This window comes from Electrona antarctica (assembly GCF_951216825.1).
Source record: "Electrona antarctica genome assembly, chromosome: 15".
In the NCBI taxonomy this organism is placed as follows: domain Eukaryota; kingdom Metazoa; phylum Chordata; class Actinopteri; order Myctophiformes; family Myctophidae; genus Electrona; species Electrona antarctica.
In genome coordinates, this window is record NC_136796.1 from 2,718,246 (window position 1) to 2,731,396 (window position 13,151).

Genomic DNA, 13,151 nt, shown 5'->3' on the forward strand with positions numbered 1-13,151 from the left:
GACAGGCTATAGTCCATGGTCTCGGAACACATGCTACAGGGTGGCATTTTTCACTGTTTCGGAGGATTTGAAAAAAAGGTGAAAATCACTGAAAAGCGACAGGCTATAGTCCATGGTCTCGGAGCACATGCTACAGGGTGGCATTTTTCACGGTTTCGGAAGATTTGAAAAAAGGTGAAAATCACTGAAAAGCGACAGGCTATAGCCCATGGTCTCGGAGCACATGCTACAGGTTGGCATTTTTCACGGTTTCGAAGGATTTGAAAAAAAGGTGAAAATCACTGAAAAGCGACAGGCTATAGTCCATGGTCTCGGAGCACATGCTACAGGGTGGCATTTTAACGGTTTCGGAGGATTTGAAAAAAAGGTGAAAATCACTGAAAAGCGACAGGCTATAGTCCATGGTCTCGGAGCACATGCTACAGGGTGGCATTTTTCACGGTTTCGGAGGATTTGAAAAAAAGGTGAAAATCACTGAAAAGCGACAGGCTATAGTCCATGGTCTCGGAGCACATGCTACAGGGTGGCATTTTTCACGGTTTTCGGAGGATTTGAAAAAAGGTGAAAATCACTGAAAAGCGACAGGCTATAGTCCATGGTCTCGGAGCACATGCTACAGGGTGGCATTTTTCACGGTTTCGGAGGATTTAAAAAAAAAGGTGAAAATCACTGAAAAGCGACAGGCTATAGTCCATGGTCTCGGAGCACATGCTACAGGGTTGCATTTTTCACGGTTTCGGAGGATTTGAAAAAAAGGTGAAAATCACTGAAAAGCGACAGGCTATAGTCCATGGTCTCGGAGCACATGCTACAGGGTGGCATTTTTCACGGTTTCGGAGGATTTGAAAAAAAGGTGAAAATCACTGAAAAGCGACAGGCTATAGTCCATGGTCTCGGAACACATGCTACAGGGTGGCATTTTTCACTGTTTCGGAGGATTTGAAGAAAAGGTGAAAATCACTGAAAAGCGACAGGCTATAGTCCATGGTCTCGGAGCACATGCTACAGGGTGGCATTTTCACGGTTTCGGAGGATTTGAAAAAAAGGTGAAAATCACTGAAAAGCGACAGGCTATAGTCCATGGTCTCGGAGCACATGCTACAGGGTGGCATTTTTCACGGTTTCGGAGGATTTGAAAAAAAGGTGAGAAGCGACAGGCTATAGTCCATGGTCTCGGAGCACATGCTACAGGGTGGCATTTTTCACGGTTTCCGGAGGATTTTAAAAAAAAAGGTGAAAATCACTGAAAAGCGACAGGCTATAGTCCATGGTCTCGGAGCACATGCTACAGGGTTGCATTTTTCACGGTTTCGGAGGATTTGAAAAAAAGGTGAAAATCACTGAAAAGCGACAGGCTATAGTCCATGGTCTCGGAGCACATGCTACAGGGTGTCATTTTTCACGGTTTCGGAGGATTTGAAAAAAAGGTGAAAATCACTGAAAAGCGACAGGCTATAGTCCATGTTCTCGGAACACATGCTACAGCGTGGCATTTTTCACTGTTTCGGAGGATTTGAAAAAAGTGAAAATCACTGAAAAGCGACAGGCTATAGTCCATGGTCTCGGAGCACATGCTACAGGGTGGCATTTTTCACGGTTTCGGAAGATTTGAAAAAAAAGGTGAAAATCACTGAAAAGCGACAGGCTATAGTCCATGGTCTCGGAGCACATGCTACAGGTTGGCATTTTTCACGGTTTCGAAGGATTTGAAAAAAAGGTGAAAATCACTGAAAAGCGACAGGCTATAGTCCATGGTCTCGGAGCACATGCTACAGGGTGGCATTTTTCACGGTTTCGGAGGATTTGAAAAAAAGGTGAAAATCACTGAAAAGCGACAGGCTATAGTCCATGGTCTCGGAGCACATGCTACAGGGTGGCATTTTTCATGGTTTTCGGAGGATTTGAAAAAAAGGTGAAAATCACTGAAAAGCGACAGGCTATAGTCCATGGTCTCGGAGCACATGCTACAGGGTGGCATTTTCACTGTTTCGAAGGATTTGAAAAAAAGGTGAAAATCACTGAAAAGCGACAGGCTATAGTCCATGGTCTCGGAGCACATGCTACAGGGTGGCATTTTTCACGGTTTCGGAGGATTTGAAAAAAAGGTGAAAATCACTGAAAAGCGACAGGCTATAGTCCATGGTCTCGGAGCACATGCTACAGGGTTGCATTTTTCACGGTTTCGGAGGATTTGAAAAAAAGGTGAAAATCACTGAAAAGCGACAGGCTATAGTCCATGGTCTCGGAGCACATGCTACAGGGTGGCATTTTTCACGGTTTCGGAGGATTTGAAAAAAAGGTGAAAATCACTGAAAAGCGACAGGCTATAGTCCATGGTCTCGGAACACATGCTACAGGGTGGCATTTTTCACTGTTTCGGAGGATTTGAAAAAAAGTGAAAATCACTGAAAAGCGACAGGCTATAGTCCATGGTCTCGGAGCACATGCTACAGGGTGGCATTTTTCACGGTTTCGGAAGATTTGAAAAAAGGTGAAAATCACTGAAAAGCGACAGGCTATAGCCCATGGTCTCGGAGCACATGCTACAGGTTGGCATTTTTCACGGTTTCGAAGGATTTGAAAAAAAGGTGAAAATCACTGAAAAGCGACAGGCTATAGTCCATGGTCTCGGAGCACATGCTACAGGGTGGCATTTTTAACGGTTTCGGAGGATTTGAAAAAAAGGTGAAAATCACTGAAAAGCGACAGGCTATAGTCCATGGTCTCGGAGCACATGCTACAGGGTGGCATTTTTCACGGTTTCGGAGGATTTGAAAAAAAGGTGAAAATCACTGAAAAGCGACAGGCTATAGTCCATGGTCTCGGAGCACATGCTACAGGGTGGCATTTTCACGGTTTTCGGAGGATTTGAAAAAAAGGTGAAAATCACTGAAAAGCGACAGGCTATAGTCCATGGTCTCGGAGCACATGCTACAGGGTGGCATTTTTCACGGTTTCCGGAGGATTTTAAAAAAAGGTGAAAATCACTGAAAAGCGACAGGCTATAGTCCATGGTCTCGGAGCACATGCTACAGGGTTGCATTTTTCACGGTTTCGGAGGATTTGAAAAAAACGTGAAAATCACTGAAAAGCGACAGGCTATAGTCCATGGTCTCGGAGCACATGCTACAGGGTGGCATTTTTCACGGTTTCGGAGGATTTGAAAAAAAGGTGAAAATCACTGAAAAGCGACAGGCTATAGTCCATGGTCTCGGAACACATGCTACAGGGTGGCATTTTTCACTGTTTCGGAGGATTTGAAGAAAAGGTGAAAATCACTGAAAAGCGACAGGCTATAGTCCATGGTCTCGGAGCACATGCTACAGGGTGGCATTTTTCACGGTTTCGGAGGATTTGAAAAAAAGGTGAAAATCACTGAAAAGCGACAGGCTATAGTCCATGGTCTCGGAGCACATGCTACAGGGTGGCATTTTTCACGGTTTCGGAGGATTTTAAAAAAAGGTGAAAATCACTGAAAAGCGACAGGCTATAGTCCATGGTCTCGGAGCACATGCTACAGGGTGGCATTTTTCACGGTTTCGGAGGATTTGAAAAAAGGTGAGAAGCGACAGGCTATAGTCCATGGTCTCGGAGCACATGCTACAGGGTGGCATTTTTCACGGTTTCCGGAGGATTTTAAAAAAAGGTGAAAATCACTGAAAAGCGACAGGCTATAGTCCATGGTCTCGGAGCACATGCTACAGGGTGGCATTTTTCACGGTTTTCGGAGGATTAAAAAAAAAGGTGAAAATCACTGAAAAGCGACAGGCTATAGTCCATGGTCTCGGAGCACATGCTACAGGGTTGCATTTTTCACGGTTTCGGAGGATTTGAAAAAAAGGTGAAAATCACTGAAAAGCGACAGGCTATAGTCCATGGTCTCGGAGCACATGCTACAGGGTGGCATTTTTCACGGTTTCGGAAGATTTGAAAAAAAAGGTGAAAATCACTGAAAAGCGACAGGCTATAGTCCATGGTCTCGGAGCACATGCTACAGGTTGGCATTTTTCACGGTTTCGAAGGATTTGAAAAAAAGGTGAAAATCACTGAAAAGCGACAGGCTATAGTCCATGGTCTCGGAGCACATGCTACAGGGTGGCATTTTTCACGGTTTCGGAGGATTTGAAAAAAAGGTGAAAATCACTGAAAAGCGACAGGCTATAGTCCATGGTCTCGGAACACATGCTACAGGGTGGCATTTTTCACTGTTTCGGAGGATTTGAAAAAAAGTGAAAATCACTGAAAAGCGACAGGCTATAGTCCATGGTCTCGGAGCACATGCTACAGGGTTGCATTTTTCACGGTTTCGGAGGATTTGAAAAAAAGGTGAAAATCACTGAAAAGCGACAGGCTATAGTCCATGGTCTCGGAGCACATGCTACAGGGTGGCATTTTCACTGTTTCGAAGGATTTGAAAAAAAGGTGAAAATCACTGAAAAGCGACAGGCTATAGTCCATGGTCTCGGAGCACATGCTACAGGGTGGCATTTTTCACGGTTTCGGAGGATTTGAAAAAAAGGTGAAAATCACTGAAAAGCGACAGGCTATAGTCCATGGTCTCGGAGCACATGCTACAGGGTGGCATTTTTCACGGTTTCGGAGGATTTGAAAAAAAGGTGAAAATCACTGAAAAGCGACAGGCTATAGTCCATGGTCTCGGAACACATGCTACAGGGTGGCATTTTTCACTGTTTCGGAGGATTTGAAAAAAAGTGAAAATCACTGAAAAGCGACAGGCTATAGTCCATGGTCTCGGAGCACATGCTACAGGGTGGCATTTTTCACGGTTTCGGAAGATTTGAAAAAAGGTGAAAATCACTGAAAAGCGACAGGCTATAGCCCATGGTCTCGGAGCACATGCTACAGGTTGGCATTTTTCACGGTTTCGAAGGATTTGAAAAAAAGGTGAAAATCACTGAAAAGCGACAGGCTATAGTCCATGGTCTCGGAGCACATGCTACAGGGTGGCATTTTTAACGGTTTCGGAGGATTTGAAAAAAAGGTGAAAATCACTGAAAAGCGACAGGCTATAGTCCATGGTCTCGGAGCACATGCTACAGGGTGGCATTTTTCACGGTTTCGGAGGATTTGAAAAAAAGGTGAAAATCACTGAAAAGCGACAGGCTATAGTCCATGGTCTCGGAGCACATGCTACAGGGTGGCATTTTTCACGGTTTTCGGAGGATTTGAAAAAAAGGTGAAAATCACTGAAAAGCGACAGGCTATAGTCCATGGTCTCGGAGCACATGCTACAGGGTGGCATTTTTCACGGTTTCCGGAGGATTTTAAAAAAAAGGTGAAAATCACTGAAAAGCGACAGGCTATAGTCCATGGTCTCGGAGCACATGCTACAGGGTTGCATTTTTCACGGTTTCGGAGGATTTGAAAAAAACGTGAAAATCACTGAAAAGCGACAGGCTATAGTCCATGGTCTCGGAGCACATGCTACAGGGTGGCATTTTTCACGGTTTCGGAGGATTTGAAAAAAAGGTGAAAATCACTGAAAAGCGACAGGCTATAGTCCATGGTCTCGGAACACATGCTACAGGGTGGCATTTTTCACTGTTTCGGAGGATTTGAAGAAAAGGTGAAAATCACTGAAAAGCGACAGGCTATAGTCCATGGTCTCGGAGCACATGCTACAGGGTGGCATTTTTCACGGTTTCGGAGGATTTGAAAAAAAGGTGAAAATCACTGAAAAGCGACAGGCTATAGTCCATGGTCTCGGAGCACATGCTACAGGGTGGCATTTTTCACGGTTTCGGAGGATTTTAAAAAAAGGTGAAAATCACTGAAAAGCGACAGGCTATAGTCCATGGTCTCGGAGCACATGCTACAGGGTGGCATTTATTCACGGGTTTCGGAGGATTTGAAAAAAAGGTGAGAAGCGACAGGCTATAGTCCATGGTCTCGGAGCACATGCTACAGGGTGGCATTTTTCACGGTTTCCGGAGGATTTTAAAAAAAGGTGAAAATCACTGAAAAGCGACAGGCTATAGTCCATGGTCTCGGAGCACATGCTACAGGGTGGCATTTTTCACGGTTTTCGGAGGATTTAAAAAAAAAGGTGAAAATCACTGAAAAGCGACAGGCTATAGTCCATGGTCTCGGAGCACATGCTACAGGGTTGCATTTTTCACGGTTTCGGAGGATTTGAAAAAAAGGTGAAAATCACTGAAAAGCGACAGGCTATAGTCCATGGTCTCGGAGCACATGCTACAGGGTGGCATTTTTCACGGTTTCGGAAGATTTGAAAAAAAAGGTGAAAATCACTGAAAAGCGACAGGCTATAGTCCATGGTCTCGGAGCACATGCTACAGGTTGGCATTTTTCACGGTTTCGAAGGATTTGAAAAAAAGGTGAAAATCACTGAAAAGCGACAGGCTATAGTCCATGGTCTCGGAGCACATGCTACAGGGTGGCATTTTTCACGGTTTCGGAGGATTTGAAAAAAAGGTGAAAATCACTGAAAAGCGACAGGCTATAGTCCATGGTCTCGGAGCACATGCTACAGGGTGGCATTTTTCATGGTTTTCGGAGGATTTGAAAAAAAGGTGAAAATCACTGAAAAGCGACAGGCTATAGTCCATGGTCTCGGAGCACATGCTACAGGGTGGCATTTTCACTGTTTCGAAGGATTTGAAAAAAAGGTGAAAATCACTGAAAAGCGACAGGCTATAGTCCATGGTCTCGGAGCACATGCTACAGGGTGGCATTTTTCACGGTTTCGGAGGATTTGAAAAAAAGGTGAAAATCACTGAAAAGCGACAGGCTATAGTCCATGGTCTCGGAGCACATGCTACAGGGTTGCATTTTTCACGGTTTCGGAGGATTTGAAAAAAAGGTGAAAATCACTGAAAAGCGACAGGCTATAGTCCATGGTCTCGGAGCACATGCTACAGGGTGGCATTTTTCACGGTTTCGGAGGATTTGAAAAAAAGGTGAAAATCACTGAAAAGCGACAGGCTATAGTCCATGGTCTCGGAACACATGCTACAGGGTGGCATTTTTCACTGTTTCGGAGGATTTGAAAAAAAGTGAAAATCACTGAAAAGCGACAGGCTATAGTCCATGGTCTCGGAGCACATGCTACAGGGTGGCATTTTTCACGGTTTCGGAAGATTTGAAAAAAAGGTGAAAATCACTGAAAAGCGACAGGCTATATAGTCCATGGTCTCGGAGCACATGCTACAGGGTGGCATTTTTCACGGTTTCGGAGGATTTGAAAAAAAGGTGAAAATCACTGAAAAGCGACAGGCTATAGTCCATGGTCTCGGAGCACATGCTACAGGGTGGCATTTTTCATGGTTTTCGGAGGATTTGAAAAAAAGGTGAAAATCACTGAAAAGCGACAGGCTATAGTCCATGGTCTCGGAGCACATGCTACAGGGTGGCATTTTTCACGGTTTCGGAAGATTTGAAAAAAAAGGTGAAAATCACTGAAAAGCGACAGGCTATAGTCCATGGTCTCGGAGCACATGCTACAGGTTGGCATTTTTCACGGTTTCGAAGGATTTGAAAAAAAGGTGAAAATCACTGAAAAGCGACAGGCTATAGTCCATGGTCTCGGAGCACATGCTACAGGGTGGCATTTTTCACGGTTTCGGAGGATTTGAAAAAAAGGTGAAAATCACTGAAAAGCGACAGGCTATAGTCCATGGTCTCGGAGCACATGCTACAGGGTGGCATTTTTCATGGTTTTCGGAGGATTTGAAAAAAAGGTGAAAATCACTGAAAAGCGACAGGCTATAGTCCATGGTCTCGGAGCACATGCTACAGGGTGGCATTTTTCACTGTTTCGAAGGATTTGAAAAAAAGGTGAAAATCACTGAAAAGCGACAGGCTATAGTCCATGGTCTCGGAGCACATGCTACAGGGTGGCATTTTTCACGGTTTCGGAGGATTTGAAAAAAAGGTGAAAATCACTGAAAAGCGACAGGCTATAGTTTATGGTCTCGGAGCACATGCTACAGGGTTGCATTTTTCACGGTTTCGGAGGATTTGAAAAAAAGGTGAAAATCACTGAAAAGCGACAGGCTATAGTCCATGGTCTCGGAGCACATGCTACAGGGTGGCATTTTTCACGGTTTCGGAGGATTTGAAAAAAAGGTGAAAATCACTGAAAAGCGACAGGCTATAGTCCATGGTCTCGGAACACATGCTACAGGGTGGCATTTTTCACTGTTTCGGAGGATTTGAAAAAAAGTGAAAATCACTGAAAAGCGACAGGCTATAGTCCATGGTCTCGGAGCACATGCTACAGGGTGGCATTTTTCACGGTTTCGGAAGATTTGAAAAAAAGGTGAAAATCACTGAAAAGCGACAGGCTATATAGTCCATGGTCTCGGAGCACATGCTACAGGGTGGCATTTTTCACGGTTTCGGAGGATTTGAAAAAAAGGTGAAAATCACTGAAAAGCGACAGGCTATAGTCCATGGTCTCGGAGCACATGCTACAGGGTGGCATTTTTCATGGTTTTCGGAGGATTTGAAAAAAAGGTGAAAATCACTGAAAAGCGACAGGCTATAGTCCATGGTCTCGGAGCACATGCTACAGGGTGGCATTTTTCACGGTTTCGGAGGATTTGAAAAAAGGTGAAAATCACTGAAAAGCGACAGGCTATAGTCCATGGTCTCGGAGCACATGCTACAGGGTTGCATTTTTCACGGTTTCGGAGGATTTGAAAAAAAGGTGAAAATCACTGAAAAGCGACAGGCTATAGTCCATGGTCTCGGAGCACATGCTACAGGGTGGCATTTTTCACGGTTTCGGAGGATTTGAAAAAAAGGTGAAAATCACTGAAAAGCGACAGGCTATAGTCCATGGTCTCGGAGCACATGCTACAGGGTGGCATTTTTCACGGTTTCGGAGGATTTGAAAAAAAGGTGAAAATCACTGAAAAGCGACAGGCTATAGTCCATGGTCTCGGAGCACATGCTACAGGGTGGCATTTTTCACGGTTTTCGGAGGATTTGAAAAAAAGGTGAAAATCACTGAAAAGCGACAGGCTATAGTCCATGGTCTCGGAGCACATGCTACAGGGTGGCATTTTTCACGGTTTCCGGAGGATTTAAAAAAAAGGTGAAAATCACTGAAAAGCGACAGGCTATAGTCCATGGTCTCGGAGCACATGCTACAGGGTTGCATTTTTCACGGTTTCGGAGGATTTGAAAAAAGGTGAAAATCACTGAAAAGCGACAGGCTATAGTCCATGGTCTCGGAGCACATGCTACAGGGTGGCATTTTTCACGGTTTCGGAGGATTTGAAAAAAAGGTGAAAATCACTGAAAAGCGACAGGCTATAGTCCATGGTCTCGGAACACATGCTACAGGGTGGCATTTTTCACGGTTTCGGAAGATTTGAAAAAAAGGTGAAAATCACTGAAAAGCGACAGGCTATAGCCCATGGTCTCGGAGCACATGCTACAGGTTGGCATTTTTCACGGTTTCGAAGGATTTGAAAAAAAGGTGAAAATCACTGAAAAGCGACAGGCTATAGTCCATGGTCTCGGAGCACATGCTACAGGGTGGCATTTTTCACGGTTTCGGAGGATTTGAAAAAAAGGTGAAAATCACTGAAAAGCGACAGGCTATAGTCCATGGTCTCGGAGCACATGCTACAGGGTGGCATTTTTCATGGTTTTCGGAGGATTTGAAAAAAAGGTGAAAATCACTGAAAAGCGACAGGCTATAGTCCATGGTCTCGGAGCACATGCTACAGGGTGGCATTTTTCACTGTTTCGAAGGATTTGAAAAAAAGGTGAAAATCACTGAAAAGCGACAGGCTATAGTCCATGGTCTCGGAGCACATGCTACAGGGTGGCATTTTTCACGGTTTCGGAGGATTTGAAAAAAAGGTGAAAATCACTGAAAAGCGACAGGCTATAGTCCATGGTCTCGGAGCACATGCTACAGGGTTGCATTTTTCACGGTTTCGGAGGATTTGAAAAAAAGGTGAAAATCACTGAAAAGCGACAGGCTATAGTCCATGGTCTCGGAGCACATGCTACAGGGTGGCATTTTTCACGGTTTCGGAGGATTTGAAAAAAAGGTGAAAATCACTGAAAAGCGACAGGCTATAGTCCATGGTCTCGGAGCACATGCTACAGGGTTGCATTTTTCACGGTTTCGGAGGATTTGAAAAAAAGGTGAAAATCACTGAAAAGCGACAGGCTATAGTCCATGGTCTCGGAGCACATGCTACAGGGTGGCATTTTTCACGGTTTCGGAGGATTTGAAAAAAAGGTGAAAATCACTGAAAAGCGACAGGCTATAGTCCATGGTCTCGGAACACATGCTACAGGGTGGCATTTTTCACTGTTTCGGAGGATTTGAAGAAAAGGTGAAAATCACTGAAAAGCGACAGGCTATAGTCCATGGTCTCGGAGCACATGCTACAGGGTGGCATTTTTCACGGTTTCGGAGGATTTGAAAAAAAGGTGAAAATCACTGAAAAGCGACAGGCTATAGTCCATGGTCTCGGAGCACATGCTACAGGGTGGCATTTTTCACGGTTTCGGAGGATTTTAAAAAAAGGTGAAAATCACTGAAAAGCGACAGGCTATAGTCCATGGTCTCGGAGCACATGCTACAGGGTGGCATTTTTCACGGTTTCGGAGGATTTGAAAAAAGGTGAGAAGCGACAGGCTATAGTCCATGGTCTCGGAGCACATGCTACAGGGTGGCATTTTTCACGGTTTCCGGAGGATTTAAAAAAAAAGGTGAAAATCACTGAAAAGCGACAGGCTATAGTCCATGGTCTCGGAGCACATGCTACAGGGTGGCATTTTTCACGGTTTTCGGAGGATTTAAAAAAAAAGGTGAAAATCACTGAAAAGCGACAGGCTATAGTCCATGGTCTCGGAGCACATGCTACAGGGTTGCATTTTTCACGGTTTCGGAGGATTTGAAAAAAAGGTGAAAATCACTGAAAAGCGACAGGCTATAGTCCATGGTCTCGGAGCACATGCTACAGGGTGTCATTTTTCACGGTTTCGGAGGATTTGAAAAAAAGGTGAAAATCACTGAAAAGCGACAGGCTATAGTCCATGGTCTCGGAACACATGCTACAGCGTGGCATTTTTCACTGTTTCGGAGGATTTGAAAAAAAGTGAAATCACTGAAAAGCGACAGGCTATAGTCCATGGTCTCGGAGCACATGCTACAGGGTGGCATTTTTCACGGTTTCGGAAGATTTGAAAAAAAGGTGAAAATCACTGAAAAGCGACAGGCTATAGTCCATGGTCTCGGAGCACATGCTACAGGTTGGCATTTTTCACGGTTTCGAAGGATTTGAAAAAAAGGTGAAAATCACTGAAAAGCGACAGGCTATAGTCCATGGTCTCGGAGCACATGCTACAGGGTGGCATTTTTCACAGTTTCGGAGGATTTGAAAAAAAGGTGAAAATCACTGAAAAGCGACAGGCTATAGTCCATGGTCTCGGAGCACATGCTACAGGGTGGCATTTTTCATGGTTTTCGGAGGATTTGAAAAAAAGGTGAAAATCACTGAAAAGCGACAGGCTATAGTCCATGGTCTCGGAGCACATGCTACAGGGTGGCATTTTCACTGTTTCGAAGGATTTGAAAAAAAGGTGAAAATCACTGAAAAGCGACAGGCTATAGTCCATGGTCTCGGAGCACATGCTACAGGGTGGCATTTTTCACGGTTTCGGAGGATTTGAAAAAAAGGTGAAAATCACTGAAAAGCGACAGGCTATAGTCCATGGTCTCGGAGCACATGCTACAGGGTTGCATTTTTCACGGTTTCGGAGGATTTGAAAAAAGGTGAAAATCACTGAAAAGCGACAGGCTATAGTCCATGGTCTCGGAGCACATGCTACAGGGTGGCATTTTTCACGGTTTCGGAGGATTTGAAAAAAAGGTGAAAATCACTGAAAAGCGACAGGCTATAGTCCATGGTCTCGGAACACATGCTACAGGGTGGCATTTTTCACTGTTTCGGAGGATTTGAAAAAAAGTGAAAATCACTGAAAAGCGACAGGCTATAGTCCATGGTCTCGGAGCACATGCTACAGGGTGGCATTTTTCACGGTTTCGGAAGATTTGAAAAAAAGGTGAAAATCACTGAAAAGCGACAGGCTATATAGTCCATGGTCTCGGAGCACATGCTACAGGGTGGCATTTTTCACGGTTTCGGAGGATTGAAAAAAAGGTGAAAATCACTGAAAAGCGACAGGCTATAGTCCATGGTCTCGGAGCACATGCTACAGGGTGGCATTTTTCATGGTTTTCGGAGGATTTGAAAAAAAGGTGAAAATCACTGAAAAGCGACAGGCTATAGTCCATGGTCTCGGAGCACATGCTACAGGGTGGCATTTTTCACGGTTTCGGAGATTTGAAAAAAAAGGTGAAAATCACTGAAAAGCGACAGGCTATAGTCCATGGTCTCGGAGCACATGCTACAGGTTGGCATTTTTCACGGTTTCGAAGGATTTGAAAAAAAGGTGAAAATCACTGAAAAGCGACAGGCTATAGTCCATGGTCTCGGAGCACATGCTACAGGGTGGCATTTTTCACGGTTTCGGAGGATTTGAAAAAAAGGTGAAAATCACTGAAAAGCGACAGGCTATAGTCCATGGTCTCGGAGCACATGCTACAGGGTGGCATTTTTCATGGTTTTCGGAGGATTTGAAAAAAAGGTGAAAATCACTGAAAAGCGACAGGCTATAGTCCATGGTCTCGGAGCACATGCTACAGGGTGGCATTTTTCACTGTTTCGAAGGATTTGAAAAAAAGGTGAAAATCACTGAAAAGCGACAGGCTATAGTCCATGGTCTCGGAGCACATGCTACAGGGTGGCATTTTCACGGTTTCGGAGGATTTAAAAAAAAGGTGAAAATCACTGAAAAGCGACAGGCTATAGTCCATGGTCTCGGAGCACATGCTACAGGGTGGCATTTTTCACGGTTTCGGAGGATTTGAAAAAAAGGTGAAAATCACTGAAAAGCGACAGGCTATAGTCCATGGTCTCGGAGCACATGCTACAGGGTGGCATTTTTCACGGTTTCGGAGGATTTTAAAAAAAGGTGAAAATCACTGAAAAGCGACAGGCTATAGTCCATGGTCTCGGAGCACATGCTACAGGGTGGCATTTTTCACGGTTTCGGAGGATTTGAAAAAAAGGTGA